Genomic DNA, 19,252 nt, shown 5'->3' with positions numbered 1-19,252 from the left:
TATGAGGCCAGCATCATCCTGATACCAAAGCCTGGCAGAGACATAACAACAAAAAAGAGAATTTTAGACCAATATCCCTGATGAACATCGATGCAAAAATCCTCAATAAAATACTGGCAAACCAAATCCAGCAGCACATCAAAAAGCTTATCCACCATGATCAAGTTGGCTTCATCCCTGGGATGCAAGGCTGGTTCAACATACACAAATCAATACACGTAATCCATCACATAAACAGAACCAATGACAAAAACCACATGATTATCTCAATAGATGCAGAAAAGGCTTTGACAAAATTCAACAGCCCTTCATGCCAAAAACTCCCAACAAACTAGGTATTGATGAAACATATCTCAAAATAATAAGAGCGATTTATGACAAATCCACAGCCAATATCATACTGAATGGGCAAAAACTGGAAGCCTTCCCTTTGAAAACTGGTACAAGACAGGATGCCCTCTCTCACCTCTCCTATTCAACATAGTGTTGGAAGTTCTGGCCACGGCAATCAGGCAAGAGAAAGAAATAAAGGGCATTCAATTAGGAAAAGAGGAAGTCAAATTGTCCCTGTTTGCAGATGACATGATTGTATATTTAGAAAACCCCATTGTCTCAGCCCAAAATTTCCTTAAGCTGATAAGCGACTTCAGCAAAGTCTCAGGATATAAAATCAATGTGCAAAAATCTCAAGCATTCCTACACGCTAATAACAGACAAACAGAGAGCCAAATCATCAGTGAACTCCCATTCACAATTGCTTCAAAGAGAATAAAATACCTAGGAATCCAACTTACAAGGGATGTGAAGGACCTCTTCAAGGAGAACTACAAACCACTGCTCAACGAAATAAAAGAGGACACAAATAAATGGAAGAACATTCCATGTTCATGGATAGGAAAAATCAATATCGTGAAAATGGACATACTGCCCAGGGTAATTTATAGATTCAATGCCATACCCATCAAGCTACCAATGACTTTCTTCAGATAATTGGAAAAAACTACTTTAAAGTTCACATGGAACCAAAAAAGAGCCCACATTGCCAAGACAATCCTAAGCCAAAAGAACAAAGCTGGAGGCATCATGCTACCTGACTTCAAACTATACTACAAGGCTACAGTAACCAAAACAGCATGGTACTGGTACCAAAACAAATATATAGACCAATGGAATAGAACAGAGCCCTCAGAAATAATACTACACATCTACAACCATCTGATCTTTGGCAAACCTGACAAAAACAAGAAATGGGGAAAGGATTCCCTATTTAATAAATGGTGCTGGGAAAACTGGCTAGCCACATGTAGAAAGCTGAAACTGGATCCCTTCCTTACACCTTATACAAAAATTAATTCAAGATAGATTAAAGACTTAAATGTTAGACCTAAAACCATAAAAATCCTACAAGAAAACCTAGGCAATACCATTCAGGACATAGGCATGGGCAAGGACTTCATGACTAAAACACCAAAAGCAATGGCAACAAAAGCCAAAATTGACAAATGGGATCTAATTAAACTAAAGAGCTTCTGCACAGCAAAGGAAACTACCATCAGAGTGAACAGGCAACCTAAAGAATGGGAGAAAATTTTTACAATCTACCCATCTGACAAAGGGGTAATATCCAGAATCTACAAAGAACTTAAAACAAATTTACAAGAAAAAATCAAACAACCCCATCAAAAAGTGGGCAAAGGATATGAACAGACACTTCTCAAAAGAAGACATTTATGCAGCCAACAGACACATGAAAAAATGCTCATCACTGGCCATCAGAGAAATGTAAATCAAACCACAAGGAGATACCATCTCACACCAGTTAGAATGGCAATCATTAAGGCCAGGCACGGTGGCTCAAGCCTGTAATCCCAGCCCTTTGGGAGGCCAAGGCAGGTGGATCACGAGGTCAGGAGATTGAGACCATCCTGGCTTACATGGTCAAACCCCATCTCTACTAAAAACACAAAAAATTAGCCGGGTGCAGTGGCGGGCCCCTGTAGTCCCAGCTACTCAGGAGGCTGAGGCAGGAGAATGGCGTGAACCCGGGAGGCGGAGCTTGCAGTGAGCTGAGATCGTGCCACTGCACTCCAACCTGGGTGACAGAGCGAGACTCCATCTCAAAAAAAAAAAAAAGAAAAGAATGGCAATCATTAAAAAGTCAGGAAACAACAGGTGCTGAAGAGGATGTGGAGAAATAGGAACACTTTTACACTGTTGGTGGGACTGTAAACTAGTTCAACCATTATGGAAGACAGTGTGGCAATTCCTCAAGGATCTAGAACTAGAAATACCATTTGACCCAGCCATCCCATTACTGGGTATATATCCAATGGATTACAAATCATGCTGCTATAAAGATACATGCACACGTATGTTTATTGTGGCACTATTCACAATAGCAAAGACTTGGAACCAACCCAAATGTCCACCAATGATAGACTGGATTAAGAAAATGTGGCACATATACACCATGGAACACTATGCAGCCATAAAAAAGGATGAGTTCATGTCCTGTGTAGGGACATGGATGAAGATGTAAACCATCATTCTGAGCAAACTATTGCAATGACAGAAAACCAACCACTGCATGTTCTCACTCATAGGTGGTAATTGAACAATGAGAACACTTGGACACAGGATGGGGAATATCACACACCAGGGCCTGTCGTGGGGTGGGGGGAAGGGGGAGGGGTAGCATTAGGAGATATACCTAATGTAAATGACGAGTTAATGGGTGCAGCATACCAACATGGCTCATGTATACACATGTAACAAGCCTGCAGGTTGTGCACATGTACCCTAGTACTTCAAGTATAATAAAAAATAAAAAATTTCAATTTTCTTCTTAATTTCTTCATTTACCCACTGATCATTCAGAAGCATATTTTAAAATTTTTATGTATTTGTTTAGTTTCCCAAATTCTTGTCATTTCTAGTTTTATTCTATTGTGGTCAGAGAAGATGCTTGATAGTATTTCAATTTTTTGAATATTTTAAGATTTGTATTATGATCTAACATGTGATCTAACACTGAGAATGATCCATGTGCTGAGGAAAAGAATGTGTATTCTGCAGCCATTGGATGAAATGTTCTGTAAATATCTACTAGATTCACTTGGTCTACTGTGAAGATTAAGTCTGATGTTTCTTTGTTGATTTTTTTGTCTGAAAGATCTGTCCAATGCTGAAAGTGGAGTGCAGAAGTCTCCAACTATTATTGCATTGAGGCTTATCTCTCTCTTTAGCTCTAATAATACTCTCTTTATATATATATGGGTGCTTCTGTGTTGGGAGCATACATTACATATTTAAAGTGGTTACTATATCCTCTTGCTGAATTGACCCCATTTACCATTATATAGTGACCTTCTTGGAAAGAAGACCTTTTCTTCTTATCGTTTTTGTTTTGAAATCTATTTTATCTGTGATAGAACTTTTGCTCCTTTTTGGTTTCCATTGGCATGAAGTATCTTTTTCCATCCCTTATTTTCAGTCCGTGTATGTCTTTATAGGTGAAGTGTGTCTTTTGTAGGCAACGGATCAATGGCTCTTGTTTTTTCATCCATTCAGTCAGTCTATGTCTTTTGATTGGAGAGTTTAGTTTACATTCAATATCATTATTGATAAGTAAGGACTTACTCCTGCCATCTTGCTATTTATCTTCTGGGTGTTTTATGATCTTCTTTACCTTCTTTCTTTCCTTCTAGTCTTCCTCTAGTGAAGGTGATTTTCTCTAGAGATGTGATTTAGTTTCTTGCTTTTTACTTTTTGTGTATCCATTGTATATTTTTTGGTTTGAGGTAACCATGAGGCTTGCAAATACTATCTTATAACTTATTATTTTAACCTGATAACAATTTAACACTATTTGAATAAACAAACAAGCACAAAGAAAATTAATAAAAACTCTGCACCTTAACTTCATTCTCTGACTTTTAAACTTTTTATTGTTTCTATTTATATCATATTGTACTATGTCTTAAAAAGTTGTTGTAGTTTTTTTTTTTTGATCATTTCATCATTTAGTCTTTCTAATTAGGATAAGAGTAGTTTACACAGCACAGTTACAATGTTACAATATTCTGTGTTTTTCTATGTACTTACAATTACAGGTGAGGTCTGTACCTTCAGGTATTATGTATTGCTAATTAATGTCCTTTTCTTTCTGACTGAAGTACTCCCTTTAGCATTTCTTATACAACAGTTCTGGTCTTGATGAAATCCCGCAGCTTTTGTTTGTCTGGGAAAGTCTTTTTCCTTTAGGCTTGAAGGATATTTTTACCAGATATACAATTATCGGGTAAAAGTTTTTTCCTTTAGCACTTTAAATATATCAGGCCACTCTCTCCTGGCCTCTAAGGTTTTCACTGGAAAGTCTGCTGCCAGACACATTGGAGCTCCATTGTACATCATTTATTTCTTTCCTCTTGCTGCTTTTGGGGTCCTTTCTTTATGCTTGACCTTTAGGAGTTTGATTATTAAATGCCTTGAGGTGGTCTTCTTTGGGTTAAATCTGCTTGGTGTTCCATTACCTTCTTGTACTTGGATATTAATATCTTTCTCTAGGTTTGGGAAGTCCTCTGCTATTATCCCTTTGAATAAACCTTCTACCCCTATCCCTTTCTCTACCTTCTCATTAAGGCCAATAACTCTTAGATTTGCCCTTCTAAGTTTATTTTCTAGATCCTGAGGGCATGCTTCATTGTTTTGTGTGTGTGTTTTTTTTTTATTTCCTCTATATGTTTTCAACTGGCCTGTCTTCAAGCTCACTAATTCTTCTGACTGATCAATTCTGCTGTTAAGGAACTCTGATGTGAACAGACACTTCTCAAAAGAAGACATTTATGCAGCCAATAAACATATGAAAAAAAGCTCATCATCACTGGTCATTAGAGAAATGCAAATCTAAACCACAATAAGATACCATCTCAGGCCAGTTAGAAAGGCAATCATTAAAAAGTAAGGAAACAACAGATGCTGGAGAGGATGTGGAGAAATAGGAATGCTTTTACACTGTTTGTGGGAGTGTAAATTAGTTCAACCATTGTAAAAGACAGTGTGGCAATTCCTCAAGGGTCTGGAATGAAAAATACCATTTGAACCTGCAATCCCATTACTGGGTATATACCCAAAGGATTATAAATCAGTCTACTACAAAGACACAAGCACACGTATGTTTATTACTGCACTATTTACAATAGCAAAGACTTGGAACCACCCAAATGTCCATCAATGATAGACTGGATAAAGAAAACGTGGCACATGGCTGGGCGCAGTGGCTCCTGCCTGTAAACACAACACTTTGGGAGGCTGAGGTGGGCGGATTACGAGGTCAGGAGATCGAGACCATCCTGGCTAACACAGTGAAACCCCGTCTCTACTAAAAATACAAAAAATTAGCTGGGCATGGTGGTGGGCGCCTGTAGTCCCAGCTATTTGGAAAGCTGAGGCAGGAGAATGGCATGAACCCAGGAGGCAGAGCTTGCAGTGAGCTGAGATCGTGCCACTGCACTCCAGCCTGGGCGACAGAGCCAGACTCTGTCACAAAAAAAAAAAGAAAAAAAAAAGAAAAGAAAATGTGGCACATATACACCATGGAATACTATACAGCCATAAAAAAGAATGAGTTAATGTCCTTTGCAGGGACATGGATGACACTAGAAACTATCATTCTCAGCAAACTAACACGGGAACAGAAAACCAAACACCACATATTCTCACTCATAAGTGGGAGTTGAACAATGAGAACACATGGACACAGGGAGGGAAACATCACACATCATGGCCTGTCAGGGGGTGGGGGGCTAGGGGAGGCATAGCATTAGGACAATACCTCATGCATGTGGGGCTTAAAACCTAGATGATGGGTTGATGCGTGCAGCAAACCACCATGGCACGTGTATACCTATGTAACAAGCCTGCACGTTATTCACACACATCCCAGAACTTAAAGCAAAATAAAAAATAAAAATAAAAAAAGAACTCTGCTGCATTCTTGAATATGCCAATTGCATTTTTCAGCTCCAGAATTTCTGCTTGACTCTTTTTAATTATTTCAATCTTTTTGTTAAATTTATCTGATAGAATTCTAAATTTCTTCTCTGTGTTATCCTGAATTTCTTTGAGTTTCCTCAACACGGGTATTTTGAATTCTTTGTCTGAAAGGTCACATATCTGTTTCTCCAGGATTGGTCCCTGGTCCCTTATTTAGTTCATTTGGTGAGGTCAAGTTTTCCTTCATGGTGTTGATGTTAGTAGATGTTCTTCAGTGTCTGGGAATTGAAGATTTAGGTATTTATTGTAGTCTTCACTGTCTGGGCTTATTTGTAACTGTCATTCTTGGGAAAGCTTACCAAATATTTGAAAATACTTAGGTGTTGTGATCCAAGTTGTATCTGCTTTAGGGGACACCCCACGCCTAGTAATGCTATGGTTCTTGCAGACTGGTAGAGGTACCACCTTGATAGTCTTGGACAAGATCTGAGAGAATTCTCTGGAATACCAGTCTCATTCTCTTCCCTGACTTTCTCCCAAACATACAGAATCTCTCTCTCTGCTCTGAGCCATCTAAAGCTGGGGGTGGAGTGACACAAGCACCCCTGTGTCACCACCACTATGACTGCATTGCATCAGACTTGAAGCCAGCACAGTGCTGGGTCTCGCCCAAGGCCTGCTGTACCCGGTTCCTGGCTACTACCTATGTTTGCTCAAGGCCCTAGGGCTCTGCGGTCAGCAAGTAGCAAAGTCAGTTAGGCCTGTGTCCTTCCCTTCAGGATGGTGAGGTACCCCATACCCCATATGGGTCCAGAAGTGCTGTGCAGGAGTCAAGGACTAGAGTCAAAAACCTGAGAAGTGTACCTGATATTCTACTAAATTGCAGCTGAGTGGGCACTCAAACCACAAGACACAGTCCTTCCCACTCTTCCCTTCCTTTTCCAAAGGCAGAGGAGCCTCATCCTGCAGCCACCACCACCCCAGGCCACAGGGAGTACTGCCAGACAACCATCAATGTTCCCTTAAGGCCCAACATCTCTTCAATCAGCTTGTGGTGAATGCTGCCTGGCCTGGAACTCACCCTTCAGGTCAGCAGGCTTCCCACTGGCCCAGGGTATGTCCAGAAAATGTCATCCAAGAGTCAAGTCCCAGAATCAGGAACCACAATAGCCCACTTGGTGCTCTGCCCCACTGTGGTCTTGCTGGCACCTAAGGTGTAAGACAAAGTCCCCTTTACTTTTCTCTCTGCTTTTCTCAAGCAGGAGTCTCTCTCCATAGCCAACATAGCTGGGAATGTCCCGAGTCTCACCTGAAGCCATCAAGGTTCAGAGGCTCACCCAAGGCCTTTGATTAGCACCTAGGAATTACTGGTTATTCAGGGCCCAAGTTCTCTTCAGATAGCAGGTGATGAATGCTGCTAGCATTGGGTCCTTTCCCTTCTGGCCCAGGGTCTGTCTAGTAATGTCATATGGGAGCTAGGACTTGAAACAGGGGCCTCATGACTCTGATCATTGCCCTATCTTGCTGTAGCTGAGCTGGTATCCAAGATGCAAGACAAAACCCTTCCCACTCTTCCCTCTCCTCTGCTCAAGTAGAAAAAAGGGTCTCCTTTGGAGCCTCAGGTTGTGCAGACTGGAGTTAGGGGAGGGGTGATGCCGACATTCCCTTGGCTGCCCCAGCTGGTGTCTCAGTATGTCACGTGTCCCCCTAATCCACTGTCTCTGGGCCTAGTTCTGCACTAGGTCTCACCTAGGAGTTGCGGTCCTTATGACATAGACTGCCTTTCAGGTTTACTTAGAGACACAGAATGTTGTAGCCCTTGGTGGCGAGGTTCATGGGCACTCAAGTTAGGACTGCTGGGATCAGCGATTCCCCTGTGGCTAGGGGTGGTTTAAATGCTCCCTCCCCAGGCAGGCATCAGCTGAGTTTGGTGTGGTTTTCCTCTCTGCTCTAACAGGACAGCCCTGAGGTCAGTGCCTCACAATTACTGTGTTCTCCCTCCCCTAGCACTCAGAGGCACTCTCAGCACCACGCCTCTGCAGCCAGGGTTTGGGGAGGGACAGTGTCTGTGACTCATGACTGTTTTTTTCTATCTCTTCAGTGCCTCTTTTAGCAATATGAAATTAAAACCAGGTAAAATGAGTGCTCACCTGATTGTTCGTTCTATGAAGGTGTTCTTTTCTGTGTAGATAGTTGTTAACTTGTTGTCCTGGTGGGGGTGGGGAGTGGAGAAGGATTTGTGAAGCCTTCTATTCCACCATCTTTCTCCATCCTCTCCTCATTGCATGTCTTTTGTTTGTTTGGGGTTTTTTTCTTTGTTTGTTTTTGAGACAGAGTATCATTCTGCCACCCAGGCTAGAGTGCAGTGGCGCCATCTTGGCTTACTGCAACCTCTGCCTCCCAGGCTCAAGTGATCTTCCTACCTCAACCTTTTGAGTAGCTGAACTACAGGCATGCACCAACATGCCCAGCTAATTTTTGCATTTCTGATAGAGTCTGGGTTTCACCGTGTTGCCCAGGCTGGTCTTGAATGCCCGAGCTCAGATAATCCACCCGCTTTGGCCTACCAAATTGCTAGGATTACAGGTGTCAGTTCCACACCCAGCCTCATTACGTGTTTGAAATTCAGTGGCCCTGCAACATCTGACCTCACTATCTGTTTTTACACTGAACATGATTTGTTCAATGACACAGGGCTCTCTAAAGGCTCCATATCCTGGACTTTTAACCTGAAATCAGTAAAATGAGAAACCAGAGACGGTACCCTGTAACTACAATTTGTACTGAGCCCAGGAATCTGTACCCCTTTCTCCTAATGCTTTCTGTGTTGAGTTCACACTTGCAACATCATCAGAACACCGAAGACACTGAGGATGAGGACTAGGTAATTCAAGATAATTTCTCTCCAGCACACAGCAGGGGCTCAACAAAGGGAGGGAAAACAAGAAAGATGAGTCCAGACGTGACTCTCACTCCCTGCCACTGGAGGAGGGGGTGTGTTGGGATATGGTGGGGGACCTTGAGGGATGGCAACAGGGAAAGTGCAATGACTTTAAAGTAAGGGCCGGTCACTGAGGGCCACAGAGAGGGCACAGGTGAAGGGAGGAGGCTTCAGTTGCCCCAGGGAAGGGACCTAGGGCCTGCCAGTGCCTTATTGACATCTCCTTGCTGGCTTGTCCTTAGGTCTATTTCTGTGACAGGGGTAACCTATTTCTCTCTCCATGATACATCGCCCCTTATGGCATACCCCAAATCCATGAAAACATGCACCTGAGTCTTGGCTTCACAGGGCCTTGGCCAGCCTTGGAGAACCTAGTGGAGCATGGCATCCACCAGGAAGGTAGGCATGTAGGTCATGGGGAGGTAGAGAAGCTTGGTGTCCCAGCCAGCTGTGTAGCAAGTGCAGGGGTGGCAGGCGGTAAGCACATGCTCCATGCAGTCAGTCACCAATGATAGATTTGTATTGCATTTTGACCAAAGGCTCCTAGGTGCTTTTCTGAGGCCTGTTCAGAATGAGAAAACATCCTTAATGTACTAGCACATCCCTCCCCTCCCACTTAGAGCTCTGAATTGGAAGGAGAGTGTCTAAGAATCCCTGGGCCCCTCAATGATATGCCTCAAGTCTAATCCACCCATATTCCCCAAGGAGTGCCCCAACCCTCACTGCAGCAAAACCTGTTCCACACTAAGCCCCCTCTGCCTCTCTTCCTGAGATATCTGGACTGCATAAATTGAAGGTCTCTACTGACAGCCTAAGAACATGAAAATCAGCTATCTCTAAACCCAGCTGCCCATGAGCCCACAGGTGTCCACCCTCTCTGGCTTTAGTTTCCTCTTCAAAATAATGAGAGGTTCAGATTAGCCAGTGGTTTCAATTATAGGAGCTTCAATTCTTCTTTTAGGTGACCAGTTGACCACACGGCTAAATGGACTAAATGTCCTCACTTTGTTGGGGAGGCAGAGTTTGGAGGACAGATTCTCATACTGTTGGAGGCACTAATGATGGACCCAGACTTCTAGACAAGGATTTCTTTATCTCCCCACTGTCCACAGCTCACTCACAGGATATCAGAAACTTCTCCCCATACGTCTCCTTGACCTCAGGGCTGGCCTAGTCCGACAGCTCCTTGAGGTTCTGTAAATGCCTCTCAGAGCTGGCCATACTGGTCTTGAAGTGACCAGGTTCAATCACAGACACCTTCACTCCAAAGTGGGAGAGCTCCCTCCTGCATGGCAGACATGCAGAAGGGCAAGGACTTAAGAAATCTTGGGAGGCAAAATACAAAAAACAAAGAAACCCAATACAAACCCAGCATGCGACGGCAGTGGGAGATGCAAGAAAGCTTGGAGAGGTGGGAAGGGCAGCAGACAGCAGACAACAATGATGGTGGACTTTTCTCTCTCTGGGGTTTCCATATTTTACATACTGGAGCTTACTAGCCCTAAGTCCTATCAATTCAAGAGCAAGGCAGCACCTCAGTGCTATCACCTCCTATGCCCCTCACATCCAATGGGTCACCAGAATTCCCACATTCTACCTCCTCTGCAGTCCTCAGTCCCCTCCCTTCTTTTCCTGCCCCAGGAATCTCCCTGGCCTCTGAGCTAGGTGATGGCAGCTGTCCTCTAAGGAGCGTCCCTCTGCCTTCAGTCTGGCTCCCCACACTCACAGCCACTGGGCTCCCTGCAGTAAGTGGGTGTCTAGAAGCCGACTAGACCAAGGAGCTCTCCTGAGAAAACCCTTTTTTGGGGGGTTCCACTGCCAACAGCATGAGGCACAGCTCCTGTCCAGGGCCTCCACGAGCCCATATGTGCCCACCTGCCCAACCTCTCCCACAGGCCTGGCCCTGTGCTTCACCTCATGAGGACCCCACAGCACAGGCAGGCAGCTGAGGCTCCCCCTAGGCCTGGGCTGAAGACAAAAGTCATTCCCCCATTTCTGTTCAAGGCTGCCAGGTGGGGATCCTCAATCTCCAGCTTAGACCCCATCTCCAAGAGCTTCCCCAATCCAGGTGGCTGCCGTGGCCACCAGGGCTGACTGGGTCACAACCCCTATGAGAATTGGCAACAAACATTCTAGCTCTCTTGCTCCTCTCTCAGTTGTCAGAGCTTTTAGGTCAGGGCCAAAACCTTGTTGCTGTCCTGGGCTGAGTTTATTGGGCACTCATCCAAGGGCCTAAAAAGTCTGTTGTATGGACTAAGATGCTCACCCCATGTCTCCTAGGCTCCCTGCAACTGCATGTCACAGTGGCTTCATTCTGGGCTCTGGAGCCAAACATGCCAGTTTCAGTCTGCTTCAGACATTTTCTGCCTATGGGACTCCCTCAATAGGGTCAAAGGTGAGTTACAGGAACTGTTTGGTCTGGGGCCCCTCCCTCCCCAGAACATGGAGAAGCTGTTCCCAAGAAGTGGCTGGCTAAATCCATAAGGGCAACAGCACACACAGGATGAGAGAGAGGGATCTCAATAAGGGGCCTCTAAGGCTACAATTACATAAAACTACTGCAAATGGTTCCCACAGAAGAACAGGTGCAGGAGGATGAGGGAGGGCTCTGTCCCAGGCCAATACCAGAGGGAGTCGGAGAAGGCCTCCACGCTGTACTTGGAGATGCAGTAGCCTGCACCAAAAAGTGAAACCCGGCCTGCGATGCTGGAGAGGTTGACCATGCAGCCCCTGGCCTTCCTCATTAGGGCAGCAGGCTCAGAGTCACATCAATCATCCCCAACTGGTTCATGTCCAGTATGGTCACAAAGTCCTGTTCCATCAACCACTCATTGCAGCTGGAGGGCAGGCAGATTCCAGAGTTATTCACCAGGCCCCAGAGTCCTGGGATGGCCAGAAGATGAGAGCATCACTCTTGTGTCTGTGCAGGTGGACACAGTTAGGGTGCAAGTTCATTTTCTAGTTCAATGTATTTATTGAGTCAACAAGTGTGCTACATGGAATAAGGGAAAGGAGTGGAGGAGAGGAAATACGGATGGGGAGGCTTCAGAGTTTCAAGGTTTGCACCCATTTCAAGGTATTGGGGGGTGAGGGGTGGTCCTTCCCATCTCTGCTCCTAGTGCCTGGCACCCAGCATGCAGTAAAGCCAATGCTGTGAAGTGCATGGACAGAACTTGAGAAAACAGAATGAGGGCCCAACAAATATCTCTCCAGGGGAGAGAGACAGAGACAGGAAATAGGAAGACAGGAATGGGCTAAGACAGAGAAACGAAGGGGAAAGGACAGAAGAGAAAAAGAAAAAGGAAAGAATAAGAAAAACACATGAGTAATTACTTTCTGCATCCTGGTTAGGAGAGATACACTTAAATCCTAAGACTGGGGGAAGTTAGAGAGCAGGCCTGCACTGGGCATCAGGGGACAAGCTGTGCTACAACCTGCATCAATGTCAAGGCAATATCTGTCCTGGAAGAAAAGGTCACCTTGTGTACCTGGGAATCCCAAAGCTCACTGTGGACTGAATGGCCAGAGCAGGAGGGGAGGAGGGGAAGAGGTCTCATGCCACACAGGTGTCCAGACTGCACTCTCTGCCCCAGGAAGTACCACCCTTTCCTCCCACCATCTCATAAGGCCACCTCTGCCCTATCCCCATAGGGTCCAGCAAGCTTTGGGGAAGACTCTACAGAAGACATAGGGGAGCAAACTAATAGCATGAAAGATCTGGAGTAGTCAGAGCTACAGAACTACGGACTCCAGGCCAGCAGGGGCAGGGGTGTGAGTGGGTGAGGGCTGGGGGGTACAGGAGACGGAGATTGACCCTAGGAATATTGGAAAAACAATAAGGCCTGCAATGGTAGCCCTTCCCCTACTCAGAAACCTTTCCTGGACTTGAAGGAATGAGGATTCTTTGATTCAATAGTTTTACTTTTCTTGAATAGCACTGCTAAGCCTGTCAACAAACCTTGGTAGAGAATCGTTACTGAGATGTTATTTATGCCAGGAAAAGTGGGTAACAAACTTCGGCATTCAACAATATAGAATCCCTTTAACAAATTATGGCCTCTCCACATGCTGGAATATGGAGACCTTGATTGTTATGTTGGGGAAGAAATTTGATGATGAAAATGCTGACCCCAGAATGTGTAAAGTAGAGGGAAATTAACCCTGGAGGCTGGGATTAGGGGGAATGTTGTTTCACTCTCATCCTCTTCTATGATTTCTCCAATGAGAAATCCTATCTTATCCTCCTATCTATCCAATCTTATCCTCTTCTATAATTTCTTCATGTTTTCCATTTACAATCAGAACAAAGCAATCAATGATCTCCCTTTCCCCAAAAGGAACAGGATTCATCACTCGGTGTTTGATGTGAAGTCCCTTCAGCTCTCCAAGACCCAGTGTCCTCGTGAATCAAGCGGAGATCATCTTAAAGCCCTCAACAGGGACAAGTGTGAAGGAACCAGTAACAGAATGCTGAGATCAGAAGCCTGGATCCTGCCCAGCCCCATCCCCGATGGTCTCATGCCAACCGTCAGGACCCAACGTTATCCAGAGACTGGACTCTAACCACAGCCTGGACTCCTCTAACCCTGGGCCCAGCCACAACCACTCTAGGACTTCTGCTTTGGAAAACGGAAAGCTCAAGCCCCTGAAAATAAAAGTCCTGGAAATGTTCCCAGTTAGCAGACACTAGGTCTCCCCTAGTGACACAGAGAGAGGAGAAACAAACAGGCACTAGGAGGGATTGAGGTGGTCCCTCTGTCCCCCACACGCTCCTTCACCCACTGGGCAGCTGCAGCAATGCTCTCTGTCTTGGTGATGTCCATGGTCACCGTCTCCAGCCTGCCTGAAGTCTGGCCCCTCAGCTGCTTGGTCCCCTTCTCTGTCCTACATGCAGCTCCCGCAAGCCTGTGCATTCAGTTTTCTGGCCAGTAGGTTCCTGAAGTGTGAGTCACAGCTCATGATGAACACGTACTTGTCTCTCAGGTGACTCACCACCTGCCTCTCCCAGTACCAGTGCAGAAGGTAGTATAGGCCCAGGAGGACCGCCAGGTAGAGCCACATGGCTTTGCAGAGGACAGACCCAGACGGGCTGGGGTGAAGTGAGAGCCTGGCCTCTGTTCAGACAGGAGGACTTAAGAACACAGAGGGCTGAGGTAGGCAGGGAAGCCCTCAGGCATTTTGGCAGAAAGTCCTCACTTTCCTCCCTGATCACTGTCTTTCTGCACCATTTTTTATCCTGGCTTCATCTCTCTGCTCTTTCAACTGCCTTTGCAGGTGCTTATGCATGCAACTGCAAACCCCAAGCTCCGCCCAGTGAGTAGTTATCACTACTCAGCAATGCTTCCCTAGTCCACCAATGCCTCTCTGCCTTGCTGTGCCTACTCAGGTGTCCACACAGGTGTCCACACAGGGGCCCACACACACACACCATGAAACACACCACTCTGATCTACAAACAAGGGTCAGAACTTGTTTCTACATATCTTGTGATATGGTTTGGATATTTGTGCCACCAAAATTGCATGTTGAAATGCCTTCCCCAATATTGGAGGCAGGGGCTGGTGGGAGGTGTTGGGTCATGGTAGTGGATCCCTCATGGCTTGGTGCTGTCCTGGAGACACTGGAATGAGTTGTGATGGGATCTGGTTGTTTAAAAGTGTGGCACTTCCCCAGCTCTCTCTCTCTTGCTCCCACTCGCCATGTGACAAATCAGCTCCCCCTTTGACTTCTGCAGTGATTATAAGCTTCCTGATGCCTCACCAGGAGCCAAGCAGATGCATGCTTGTACAGCCTGCAGAACCATGAGCCAATTAAACCTGTTTTCTTTATAAATTACCCAGTCTCAGGTATTTATTATAGCAACACAAGAACGGCCTAACACACATTGTATACCAACACTCCTGGACCATGGTCTCCCAGAAAACAGACTTTACTGGGAAGCTACACATGGTTCCCAAGCACATTCAGTGGAAATCCTGCTCTGAGCCTGAGTTTCCTCATCCCACCCAGCATCCAGAATCAATCACTCCCCAGAAAAGTAGGGCACGATCAGGCTCTCTAGGATGAGAAGGAGAAGGCAAAAAAGTGAACAAGAGCAGGTCCCCTCCTGCTACAGTAGCTTTCTGGGGCAGAAAGATGTGGAAGACCCACAGGGGGAGTCCAACCTCACAGGTAAAGAAAGGGGAAAGAAGGGAATGGAGCCTTGGAACCCACAGGAAGGAATTACCCAAGGCTGCTGGGAAGGGGAATAGAATGACTTATGCAGGTGTCACAGGGCTCACCTGCTCACCTCCTGATATGCCCTGGGTGCTGGCTCCACTGCCCTCTGCCCTCCCCTGTCAGGGCCCACATCCAGGATCTGGACCCCTCAGACACTGAGAGGCTAAAAACATTGCTCATTTGAACAAGGACAATGAGGATGGTGGTCCAAAACCTTGCCCAAGCAGGGAAGGATATGAACCCTAGTAACTGTAAAGGTATTACTTCAGTTTGTATCAGGGTGTTGATGGACAGGAGGGATCTCCTTCTCAGGAGACTACAGAAAGGGGTACAGACTGGACCTCTGCTGTCCATGGAGGGTCCCTCCGGGTGAGGTCGAGGAAACTATTTCATAACTGGTGGGCAGGATGTAGAGGGGCAGGGAGCTGGGGGAGTAGGTGTGGGACAGAATAATCCAGGGTTTCTTTGCACTGGGCGTCTCTCCCACTGTCCATGTTTGCCCAATTTCTGTTCCCTAATTGAAGGAAGAAGTGGAGATGGACTGGGAGGGGGAAGGAGAGGTTTCCTGCAGAAACCAGAGGCTGGCAAAGAGCCGCGCGCCCCCTGGTGGTTCTTCTCTAGCCCTGCAGTCACGACGTGGGCATCGGCCTGGGATCAGCCAAGGCTCTTCAGCTCATCCCAATGGCCACTCTCTCCAGCATCGGGGAGCCCCCATATCTCCCTGCACGGATCCTCCAAGAAGGAGGGAAACAGCAAGCCTGCTGGCTGGTAAGAGACTGGACTAGTGTTAATTAAGCAACATGGATGGTGCCTTGAGTGTGCTGCATACTAGAGGTTTGACAGACTCGGAGCCCCTTGAGGGCTCCGAGACTGAGTCCAGTCATTTTTGTATTTCCAGCCCCGGCAGTGCTAGCTTCTAGCAGAGATGAAGGAATGTTGAGGTAGCTGACACTGCAACATCTGGCTTCGCTTTCCATTTTCATCACTATTTCTTACATCATGTGACAATATGAGATTTCCTAAAGCCTCCATTTTTCTCATCTTTATAACGAGGGAGGAGAATCAAGATGACTTTGTCAAATCCTCCCATCTCCAATTTCAGGGAGTCTAAGAATCCATATGCCTTTATTAAAATGGTGAAAACTTAGAAAGATGGGGTCTTGGGAAGCACTGGAGAATTTCTGACCAGCATACATTAGGTGCTCAACAAAAGTTAACAGAAACGGAAGAAATCTGGAACCAACAAGAGACTTACCACATCTACAGAGAGGCTGGGGGAGGGGTGCAGATCAGGAGATGGGAGAGTGAGGGAGAAACAGAAGCTGGGAGAGATAGGAGACCAAAGGAAGGGGGAAGGGTGGTGGCATGCGGGGAGGCTGCTAGTGCTGTAGGCGGCAGAGGGATATTAATAGTACCTGGGGCCCTTCCAGTCTCTTATCAGTCTTTTCAAGCTTCCTCTTCCTTAGACTGATGTCACACCCTCCCTTCTCACACTTGGGAAATCACAGAGGAAACAGTTGTCCTTCATCTCGTGAAAGATAGGGAATGGGAAGCAAAGACATTCACTTTCCCCTTTTCAAATCCCTCCGAGATCATCCTACAAAATCCCTCAGCCTTCATGAAGGAGACACCTCCTTCCTCATGCAAGAAATTTCCTAGAATCCCCAGGGCTGAGTCAGCTCCACACAAGTGGATACCCAACATTGCTGTTTTTATCCTGACCCCAGTCTAGCAGAAGCTCTCCAAGGGTCATTTTTTTTTAAAGCTTTTGGACATCATGGGCCCCTTCGAGAATCTAAGGAAGGTTATAAGCCCCCATAAAAATGCACATAACACAACAATCAAAAACTTGCTTATGCTTTTCATACAGTTCACACCTAAAACCATTAGCTGCATGGAATCCAGCTCAAGAATCCTTGTAATATGGGCTTATTGACCTACTAGCTGTGTGACTGGGGCAAGTTATTTAAAGTTTCTGTGCTTCGGTTTCCTTGTCGATGGTAGTACCCACTCCATGAAGTTGTTATGAGGATTAAATGAGGTGATATGGATAAAGCCCCTTACAACTGTGTCTGGCCAATGGTGCGTATTCGATAAACATTAGCTGTTACTATTACTACATCTCTCTGTGGTAATTCATAGTGACATTTGGGAATGTTCCCACCCTTCTATGTAAAAAACACAACCCAAGACAGCCAAATAAAAGAGGAGGCTCATGTTGATCTAATTCAGAGAGGAAAAAAATGGCTGGTGGTAATAGGACTAGAGAGGTCTCTCAGTGTCAATTCCACAAGATGGGATTCCTTTTTCCTTATCCCCATGAAGTGGAAAAGGGGCATGCTTGTATATATTATCTCATGTATCCCATATAATAACCTGTAAGGGAAGCATCATTATCCTCACTTTACATATTAAGAAACTGACATTAAACTCCTATCTCTCACCAGACACAAAAATCAACTCAAGATGGATTAAAGACTTACATATAAGACCCAAAACTATTATTAAATTATTAGAAGAAAATCTAGTATTGCAGGAAAAATCTAGTATCTAGTATAAGGAAAAGTCTCCTGGACATTGGACTAGGCAAAGAATTTATGACTAAGATCTCAGAAGCACAGGCAACAAAAACAAAAATAAACAACTGGGACTTAACTAAATTAAAAAGCTCTGCACAACAAAAGAAATAAGCAACAGAATGAACAACCCGCAGAACTGGAGAAAATATTTGTAAGCTATTCATCTGACAGGGGAGATATCCAAAATATACAAAGAACTCAAGCAAGAAAAAAAAAAACCCACAAATAATCCCACTAAAATGTGGGCAAATGACATGAATAGACATTTTTCAAAAGAAGACATTTTTCAAAAGATATTTTTCAAATGGCCAACAGATATATGAAAAAATGCTCAACATCACTAATCATCAGAGGAATGCAAATAAAAACCATGACGCGATATCATCGTACCCCAGTCAGAATGGCTATTATTAAAAAGATTAAAAAATAACAGATGTTGGCAAGAATGTGGAGCACAGAGAACTCTTAGACATTGCTGGTGGGAATGTGAACTAGTACAACTTCTATGGAAAACAGTATGCAGATTTTTCAAAAAACGAAAAGTAGAACTGCCATTCGACCCAGCAATCCCACTACTGGGTATTTACTCAAAGGGGAAGAAATCAGTACATTAAAAAGACACCTGCACTAGTATGTTTATCACAGCCCTATTCACAATAGCAAAGACATGGAATCAACCTAAGTGTCCATCAACGAATAAAAGGATAAAGAAAATGTGGTATATATACACAATGGAATACTATTTGGCCAAAAAAGGAATGAAATTATGTCTTTTGCAGCAATGTGGATGGAACTGGAGATCATTATTTTAAGTAAAACAATCGAGGCACAGAAAATCAAATATTGCATGTTCTCACTCATATGTGAGTGCTAAAAGATGTGTACACATGGATGTGGAGAGTGAAATGGTAAACAGTGAAAACTTGGAAGGAAGAGGGAATGGGAGAGGAGTGGATGATGAGAAATTAGTCAAGGGGTACAATGCATGTTATTCTTGTGATGGATACCCTAAAAGCCCTGGCTTGACCAACATGCAACCTATTCATGTAACAAAACTGCACATGTACCACATCAATCCGTACAAATAAATATTTAAAAACAAAAAACAAAAGAAAAGAAACTGAGATTCAGAAAGGTTAAGTGACCTGCCCAAGATCACACAGCTACCAAGTGGTGGAAAAAAGTGTCAAAAACAGGTCTGACTCAAAAACTGGTGTTATCTCCACAGTGTCTCGTGAAGGGCCGGTGAAGAGGGAAGAACTGAGCAGAGAGAGCCAAGGACAGGGGAGTGGGGCACAGGCTTTGAGGAGCCTGGAAAGCTCCTAATCTGGTACTTCTGGGCAAACCAGATTCCTCTCTAGCTTGGGGAAGCTGGTGGCAGGAGGGCAGAGCAACCTCCACGACTAGACTTGGCTTCCTGACTCAGTGGCCTTCTGGAAGTTCACACTGTGGACGCGAGTGCAATTACTGCCAAATCCCTCAGCCTTAACCTGTCCACAAAGCACCTGCCTCCACCCCA

General features: G+C 45.0%; 1 long non-coding RNA gene across 1 annotated transcript; it reads right to left on the bottom strand.

The window, feature by feature from the left end:
* Positions 1 to 6,048: 6,048 nt before the first annotated feature.
* LOC101127815 (uncharacterized) lies at positions 6,049 to 9,876 on the bottom strand. Its single transcript, XR_008670670.2, has 3 exons — positions 9,265 to 9,876; positions 8,145 to 8,203; positions 6,049 to 6,272 (listed from the first exon to the last, which is right to left on the bottom strand). It is a non-coding gene; the product is annotated as an uncharacterized lncRNA (long non-coding RNA).
* Between the last annotated feature and the right edge of the window lie 9,376 nt (positions 9,877 to 19,252).

This window comes from Gorilla gorilla, chromosome 10 (assembly GCF_029281585.2).
Source record: "Gorilla gorilla gorilla isolate KB3781 chromosome 10, NHGRI_mGorGor1-v2.1_pri, whole genome shotgun sequence".
Classification (NCBI taxonomy): domain Eukaryota; kingdom Metazoa; phylum Chordata; class Mammalia; order Primates; family Hominidae; genus Gorilla; species Gorilla gorilla.
Note: the sequence above shows the minus strand (reverse complement) of the source record. Positions and strands in the feature narration are given on the sequence as shown.